This window comes from Hemiscyllium ocellatum, chromosome 1, assembly GCF_020745735.1.
Source record: "Hemiscyllium ocellatum isolate sHemOce1 chromosome 1, sHemOce1.pat.X.cur, whole genome shotgun sequence".
NCBI classification, from domain to species: domain Eukaryota; kingdom Metazoa; phylum Chordata; class Chondrichthyes; order Orectolobiformes; family Hemiscylliidae; genus Hemiscyllium; species Hemiscyllium ocellatum.
Window position 1 is genome coordinate 54,236,147 of NC_083401.1, and position 8,083 is coordinate 54,244,229.

Genomic DNA, 8,083 nt, shown 5'->3' on the forward strand with positions numbered 1-8,083 from the left:
TTGTCAAGAAAGTTTAGAAGGAAAGAAAATGGCCATACTTTCAGAATTAGCAAAGAAATTAGATTTGGGTTTAACCAGGGGCAAAAGTACAGCTGAAATGATGAGGGAATTATTCAAACACTTAGGTGTGTGAGAGAAACAGACAAGTGCAGTAGAGGTGAAAAACTTAAATTAAAATTGAGGAAAATGGAGTTAGAAAATAAACAAAGGGAGAAAGAGAAAGAAGAGAGAAAAAAGAAAGAGAAGGTTCTTAGCTGAGAAAAGAGGGAGAGGAGAAAGGGAGAGACTAAAAGAAAGAAAGAATTTGAACTTGAGAAGTTGCCACTTAGTCAGCAAAGTCAAGTTAACAGGATGGAGATTAAAAGAGAAGGTAGTGATATATGTCAAAACTCTGCCACATTTTGATGAGAAAGATGTTGAAGCTTTCTTTATTTCATTTGAAAAATTGGCAAGGCAGATTGGGTGATCCGAGGATTTATGGGTAATGCTAGTTCAGACTAAACTGGTAGGCAGAGTTGTAAGGTATTTGCTGCGCTGTCAGATGAGGGGTCAAGAGATTACGAAGAGGTTAAACAGGCTACTTTAAGTGCTTATGAATTGGTACCAGAAGCATATAGACAGTGCTTCAAAAGGAACCAGGTCAGACTTAAGTTGAGTTTGAAAGAATTAAACATAGTCATTTTGATAGATGGGTGCGTGCTTTAAAACAAGATAGGACCTAGGAGGCTCTCAGAGAGATTATTCTGCTGGAGGAGTGTAAAAACTTACTTCTAGAGATGGTAAGAGTTCACGTGGAGGAACAGAAAGTTCCAGAGATGAGAAGGGCAGCAGAAGTAACAGACAAATACATGTTGGTGCATAAGACAAGCTTCCAGCCAGAATTTCGTCCTGTGAGGGATAGAAGTTGGAAGAAGGAGAGATCCCGCACTACGAAAGAAAGATTAGAGAACACTGGTAAGAACTGACCACAGGTTAAAAAAGAAGCCCAGGAAGGTGAAGTGGAGGTGAATGGCCTCAGGTGTTTCCACTGTGGTAAAGCGGGACATGTAAAGTCACAGTGCTGGTTGTTGAAGAAAAGCACTGTGGGAAAAAAATGTGATAAAAGAAGCTATGCCAGTGGCATTAGTGAAGATAGTAAAGGAAATTCCAAGAAGAACCAAGGAACTGCAGGAGAGTGCACAGCCTCGGCAGGGGTTGGGTATGGAGTTAGTACTTGATCTGTACAAAGAATTTGCCTCTGTGGGTAAAGTTTACTCAGAGAGAACAGGGGAGAAGGACAAGATGTTATAATTTTGAGAAATACAGGATCTAACCAGTCGCTGATTATAAGAAATGAGCGAATATGCACTCTTTCTGATCTGTTACCCACGAGTGTGGTAATTTGTGGGATAGATGGACAGAAATTTAGCATCCCCTTATGTAAGATCAGGTTGGAGTGCCAACTTAAGACTGAGGAAGTAACAGTGGGAGTAATTAACAGGGATCCAGTTTTTTCTTGGGAATGATTTAGCAGATTCCAAGGTGGGAGTGTTACTCTTTGTTATGGAGAAGCCCAAGGAAGTCCAAGAAACTGAGGAGTTAAAACAGAAATATCCTGATATTTTCCCAGACTTTGTAGTAATGAGATTCCACTATCATGAGTCATAGCACGAAGGGAAAAGTAAAGATGAAGGAGTTGAATTTCAGTTCGGGGACATCCTGTTTGATGCAGTGGTGCAGAAAAAACCTCAACAGGTAGAGGGTCAGACAGAAGTGTTTAGTCCTAAAAGACAAAGTGACTTGCAACAGCAAGACAAGACGATAAAAGATATATATGTTGATGTGTCCTCCAAAAAGGAGGCAGAGAGTATTCCTGAGGATTATTATCTGAAAGATAAAATCCTAAGGTGGAAATGGAGAACAGGACAGGTTAATGCAGAGGAGAAATGGGCCAAAGTGCACCAGATTGACAGGAGGTGTTACGAGTAGCACACAAACTACCTGTAGGAGGTCACCTCGGGGTAAGAAAGAATCAGGCTAAGGTACAAAAATATTTTTATTGGTCTGGAATGCACAAGGATGTGGTTAACTTTTGCCATGCGTGTCATACATGCCAAATGGTAGGTAAACCACAAGCGCTAATAAAACCAGCGCTTTTGTTGCCAATTCCCACACTGGAAGAACTTTTCACATGCGTCACAATTGATTCCATCCCAAGAACTAAAAGTGGGAACCAGACCTTGTTACTGGATGCGCCTACCAAATTTCCAAAGGCAATTCCATTACAGTGTATCAAGGCAAAAAGTGTGGTCGATGAGTTAGTAGCTTTCTTCACACGGTATGGTCGACCCAGAGAGATTAAGTTAGACCAAGGGTCAAATTTTACTTCTAGGCTGTTTAAGGAGGCTAGGGATAGCTTAGGTATACAGCACTTTAAATCCAGTGCATATCATCCTGAATCCCAGGGAACTTGAGAAAGGTGGCACCAGACATTGAAGACCATGTTGACAGCATATTGTCAAGATGACCTAAATGATTAGATAAAGGTATCCCATTTGTATTGTTTGGCATTAGAGATGTCCCAAATGAATCTACTCAGTTCACTCCCTTCGAGTTAATATTGGGGCATGAAGTGGTCCTTTGAAATTAATTAAAGAAAAATTGACAGGACGAAAGTTGGAAATCTCACACTCAGATTATGTATCAGAGGTGAGGGAGAGATAAAATTGAGTAGGTGAGTTAGCTAAACATCACCTAAAGAGGGTACAGCATAGAATGAAGCAGGGGGCAGATAGAAACTCTGAGACTCAGATGTTTTCCCAATGAAAAGAGATCCCTTCAAAGCCAGGCTTAGTGGTCCCTGTCAAATTGAGAGAAGGTTGAGTAAGGTGAACTATGTATTAAAGATGCCAGATAGAAAAATCAGGTATCAGGTATGTCATGTGGACATGCTGAAACCATGTTATACTAGAGGGAAAGAACTGGAAATCAGGTGTTAGTTACTGCTCCACAGAGTGAGGAATCAAGTCCAGGTGGTGGACTTTGAGAAGTGGGACAGTTTAGTAAACTATCTGTCTCAGGAGCATAGAACACAGTTGAAAGATTTATTATGCAGCATGAGGACATACGTAAGAATCAGCTAGGGAGGAATAATGCTATTGTACATGAAGTAGATGGAGGGAATAGTGCTCCAATAAAACAACACCCCTATCGGCTCAATCCTTTCAAAGCCAGTCAGGTCCAGAAGGAGGTGGAGACCCTGCTCGACGAGGATATCATCGAACCAAGCCAGAGTGAGTGGAGTTCGCCGATCATCTTAGTTCCCTTAGGTACCTTTATCAGAGACGGCAGAAAACATTTCTGTGTTTGTAACCCCAAGTGGGCTATATCAATTTAAAGTGATGCCTTTTGGAATGAAGAACGCATCCGCCTCATTCGAAAGATTTATGAACAGAGTTGTGGCTGGGTTAACAAACTGCGCAGTCTATTTGGATCATGTAGTGATCTTTAGTAAATCCTGGAAAGATCACATGGTACAGTTGGCAGAGCTGTTCGAATGACTATGAGAAGCAAAACTGGTAATAAACTTAAATGAAACTGAATTTGCGAAAGCAGAGAGATGTTCTTGGGACATAACATCGGTCATGGAAGGTTGACTTATGGAACGCAAAGACAAAAGTCATCGAGGAATTTTCATGACAAACCTCACAGAAAGAGATGCTTTGATTCTTAGGACTAAGCAGATTCTATTGGAAGTTTGTTCCAAACTTCAGCACTGTAGTGGTACCATTAATCAATTTGCTGAAGAAGAACACAAAGTTTCAGGGAACAGACCATGTCAGGAGGCATTCAAACATTAGAAAACAATATTAACCACTGTACCAGTTTTAGCTTGAATCGGCTGTGTACACGGATCACAATCTTAGAACGCTTTAATAACAAAAATATAAGACTCCTTCAATGGAGTCTTATGTTACAGACTTTTAATTTTAAATATCATACATGTTGTGGGTCGTAAGAATGTAATCGCAGATGCGTTATTGTGGATTTAACTGATAAAGTATAGGTAAGATGCATCTATTCAATGTTATATATAGGTGGGAGGTAGTTAATATGATCTTAAAGTTTGTGTGTTTGGTAATGTGTCTAAAGAATAGAAGAAACAAATGAAGCCATCATTTCATTATGATGGTTTTTTAAAAGGAGAGGTGTTATGAAGGTGTAGAGGTGTACTGTACAATTAAGAGAGTTGAAAAACAAGCAGAACTACCTGACACAGCACAAAACGTTCTGAACAAGGTATCAATGTAACATTTGGTCAAACAGCTAGCAGTAGCTGGGTTGTTATGAGACAAAAACAAATTTCATGTTTGGCAGTTTAAATTATGCCCAAGATATTAAACTCCAATGAAGTTTGAATTTAGTATTTTAATAATATCAAAACCAATGAAACGATCCGATGCTTTGGTGTATAAATATCAGACATTTTGAACAGTTACCCAGACCAGCAAAGAGCAGCTAGCATCAACTAGAGAGACTGCTTGCAGAAACATCTGCACACTTAAAGGTGCCTTTATCTATCAAAGACCTGTGAAACAGAATCCCTAAGAAGAAAAAAAGACAGAGGAAAATCTACAGATGATAATCGGCAAAGCTGACTGATTTTGAAATATGATTGTATTATTTTAAAATCATAATTGGGATTTTTGTCCGACCAGTCTTGTACAGGGGAAGGTAAAAAATAGGTTTAGAGAAATAGTTATTAGTTAATATTTTCTGCTAGACTTGAAGAAGTCATAGAGTCAACTTGGCTGTTCGTGCTATATTCCCCTGAGAATCCATCATCCCCTACATTTTCCAAAACAGCATACCTGTTTAAAATGGGTAAAGTTGTTAGTTTATACTTTAAATATTTACCTCTGGGGTAGTTCTTTGCCTCTCAAATTTTAGCAGATTACAGCACGGGGTGTATCTTTTCTGTGTTGTTGGTTTAAATTAGCAAAGGGTTTATCCTGTGTTGCCACACTTCCTAACTATTTGTTGTACCTACAGAACAACCTTCTGTGAATCATGCGCAAAGACACCCAGGTTCCTTGACATAGCAACAAGCTGCAACTTTTTAACTATTCAAGTAATAATCCTTTTTACTGTTCCTCCAACCAAAATGGATGACTTCACATTTGTTAACATTTGATTTTGATCTTGAATTTCATGTTGTTCTGCTTTCAGACATGATCAAACATTTGGCCAAAGTCACAATTTGCTTTCTAAATGAATATAATTTTGGATGGTGTCTTCATTACAGAGCACACTATTAAGGTATGAGAATTTTTCTGTGACTTTGAGACTGGTGCCATCAACAGTTACAACTTCATAACATGTGCTTGGTGTTAGCTAAAACGTAATCTCAGTCTTTGTGATACTGTTTTGGTGGGCAAAGTCTTTTTCAAGAATGAATTTGAAATTGTCTGGATAAGTTCCTTGTTAAAGGCAACTAGGGCAAAACCCATCTTCAACTGAAGCTATTCATTATGGCCTTTGTCACCATGGGAGTGGAATGATGGGTATCAGGAGTCCATTTCGCTGTTCATTCACAGATGTGAGCATCGATGTCTGGGTCAGCATTTATTATCTAGAGGGCAGCTAAGAACCAACCACATTGCTGTCGATCTGGATAGCAGACCAGGTAAGGCCAGAAGTTTCCTCCCCTAAAGGACATTAGTGATTCAAGTGAGCTTTTCCAACAATCAACAACAGTGGACTTCACCAGTTTCCTGATTTCTCCTTCACCCACCTCACCCCAGTTCCAACCTTCCAGCTCAGCACTGTCCCCATGACCTGTCCTACCTGCCTAGCTTCCTTTCCACCTATCCACTCCACCCTCCTCTCTGACCTATCACCTTCATCCCCATCCCTATTCACCCACTATACTCTTTGCTATCTTCCCCCACCCTCCTCTCTGACCTATCACCTCCATCTCCACCCCCATTCATCTATTGTACTCTATGCTACTTTCTCCCCACCTCCACCCCCTCTCATTTATCTCTCCACTCTGCAGGCACCCTGCCTCTATTCCTGATGAAGGGCTTTTGCCCAAAACATCGATTTTCCTGCTCCTTGGATGCTGCCTGACCTGCTGTGCTTTTCCAGCACCACTCTAATCTAGGCTCTGGTTTCCAACATCTGCAGTCCTTGTTTTTACCTTCAGTTTCATTGTCATCATTAGACTTTTAATTCCAAATTTTTATTGAATTCAAATTCTACTATCTGCCATTGTGGGATTCAAACATGAGTTCTCCAAACATTACCTGTGTCTCTGGATTAATAATTGCACGATAATACAACCAAGTCATCACCCCCACTATGGATCAATTTCTATGGCAGTGACACATTAAGGTGAGTGGAATTTGTCCTGAACACTCTTTATCTCTGAGACAGACTTATCTTAAGTAACTTTTCCCAGTCCAGTTTTGCAAAATTATGTCTCAACTTAATAAAAACAGCTTTCCCCAAATGTGTTATTTTATTGTGGATGTATCTTTGTTCTTTTCAACAATTCCCAAATTCATTCTGAAACATGGAAAATAGGAGCAGGAGTAGGCCATGTGTCCTTTTGGCTTGCTTCACCATTCAATATTATCATGGCTGATCATCCAACTCATGGTTCCCACTTTCTCTCCATACCTTTTGAACCCTTTAATTGCAAAGACTATATCCAATTCTTTCTTGAAAACATTCAGTGTTTTGACTTCAACCGCTTTCTATGACAAAGAATTTCATAGACAAAGTACACATTGGGTAAAGCAATGTCTTCACATCTCACTACTTATTGCCTTATCCCATATCTTTATACTGTGGTCCCTGCTTCTGGACTCCCTAATCATCAGGAACATAATGAATTATAATTACTTGCTCCAAAGCACTCTCTGACGAGTACTCCTTCCACCTCCACGTCTTAATTGCCTAAATCTAGATCCAGAACCATCTCATTTCATTTCAGGTCTATTGCAAAATGATTGAAATGAATTATCCTGAATCAGTGACGTCTTTAGCATTTGATTAAATTCTGTTACAGTTAATACTAGGTAATAAATATTTTAAATTAAAAAAAACAAAAAAAATTAACAAGTATAAGAATGAAAGAAAAAATGCTTGTTGAAATTACCGATCTTGTTCTAGTTTTCAGTGGCATCTCGACGTCAGGCCGATGTTAAGAGTGAAGAATCTAACTCTGACAAGGAGTGAAGAAAATAAATCTAACTCTAATTCTCACAGTGAGAATGGAGATGGTGGGTCTAACAGTAAATCTTTAAGAGGAAGAGGTAGAGAGAATGTATCTATTTCTAACTCTATTAAGCAGGGAGAGTGAGCAGCGTGAACCTAACTCTCTTAACAGTGAGAGCGAAGAGAGTGAATCTAATTCTAACTGTAAGAATAACGAGAATCTAATTTTAACTCTAACAATAAAAGTGAAGAGAGGGAATCTAACTCTAAACAGTAAATGCGAAGAGAGTAGTCGATCTAATTCTAACAGTAAAAATAAAGGCACTGGATCTAATTCTTTAACAGTAAAAGTGAAGAAAGTGAATCTGATCATTTAATTTCTTTGCTGCAGCACCAGCGGAAGTTGAATCTTGTCACCTTGACAACGTCAGCTTCCACCATCCGCCGCGCAAACAAACCATCACTAAAACAGCGACTAAGCGGGGTTTAACAAAATGCAAACGATCAAACTGTATCAATAAAACTAATCAAAGAGATGGTCGGGTATTTGGGAAGGAAGGGTAGAAGAGGAGGGGGAAAAATCCCATCGCAAGGTAAAAAAACTGTCGAATCGCCATTCGGCGGGCGGTAACCCGGGACAACCGGCCTGCCCACAGCCGCGCCGGCATGGCCGGAAATGACCATCCGTCAAATCCAAAAGCAAACCGGAATTTCCGGAAGGGCTGATTTTCTTTTTAATTATTCGGTGACCATTTAGAGCGGGATCCTGTAGAGGAGCCGGATGGTGTTGGTTGTTTCGCGGAGAGGAGGGAGGGAGAGAGAGGGAGGTGGGTCCTGTGAGGCGCTCGGTGGTTGCCACTTCCGCAGCCGGAAGTTGGAG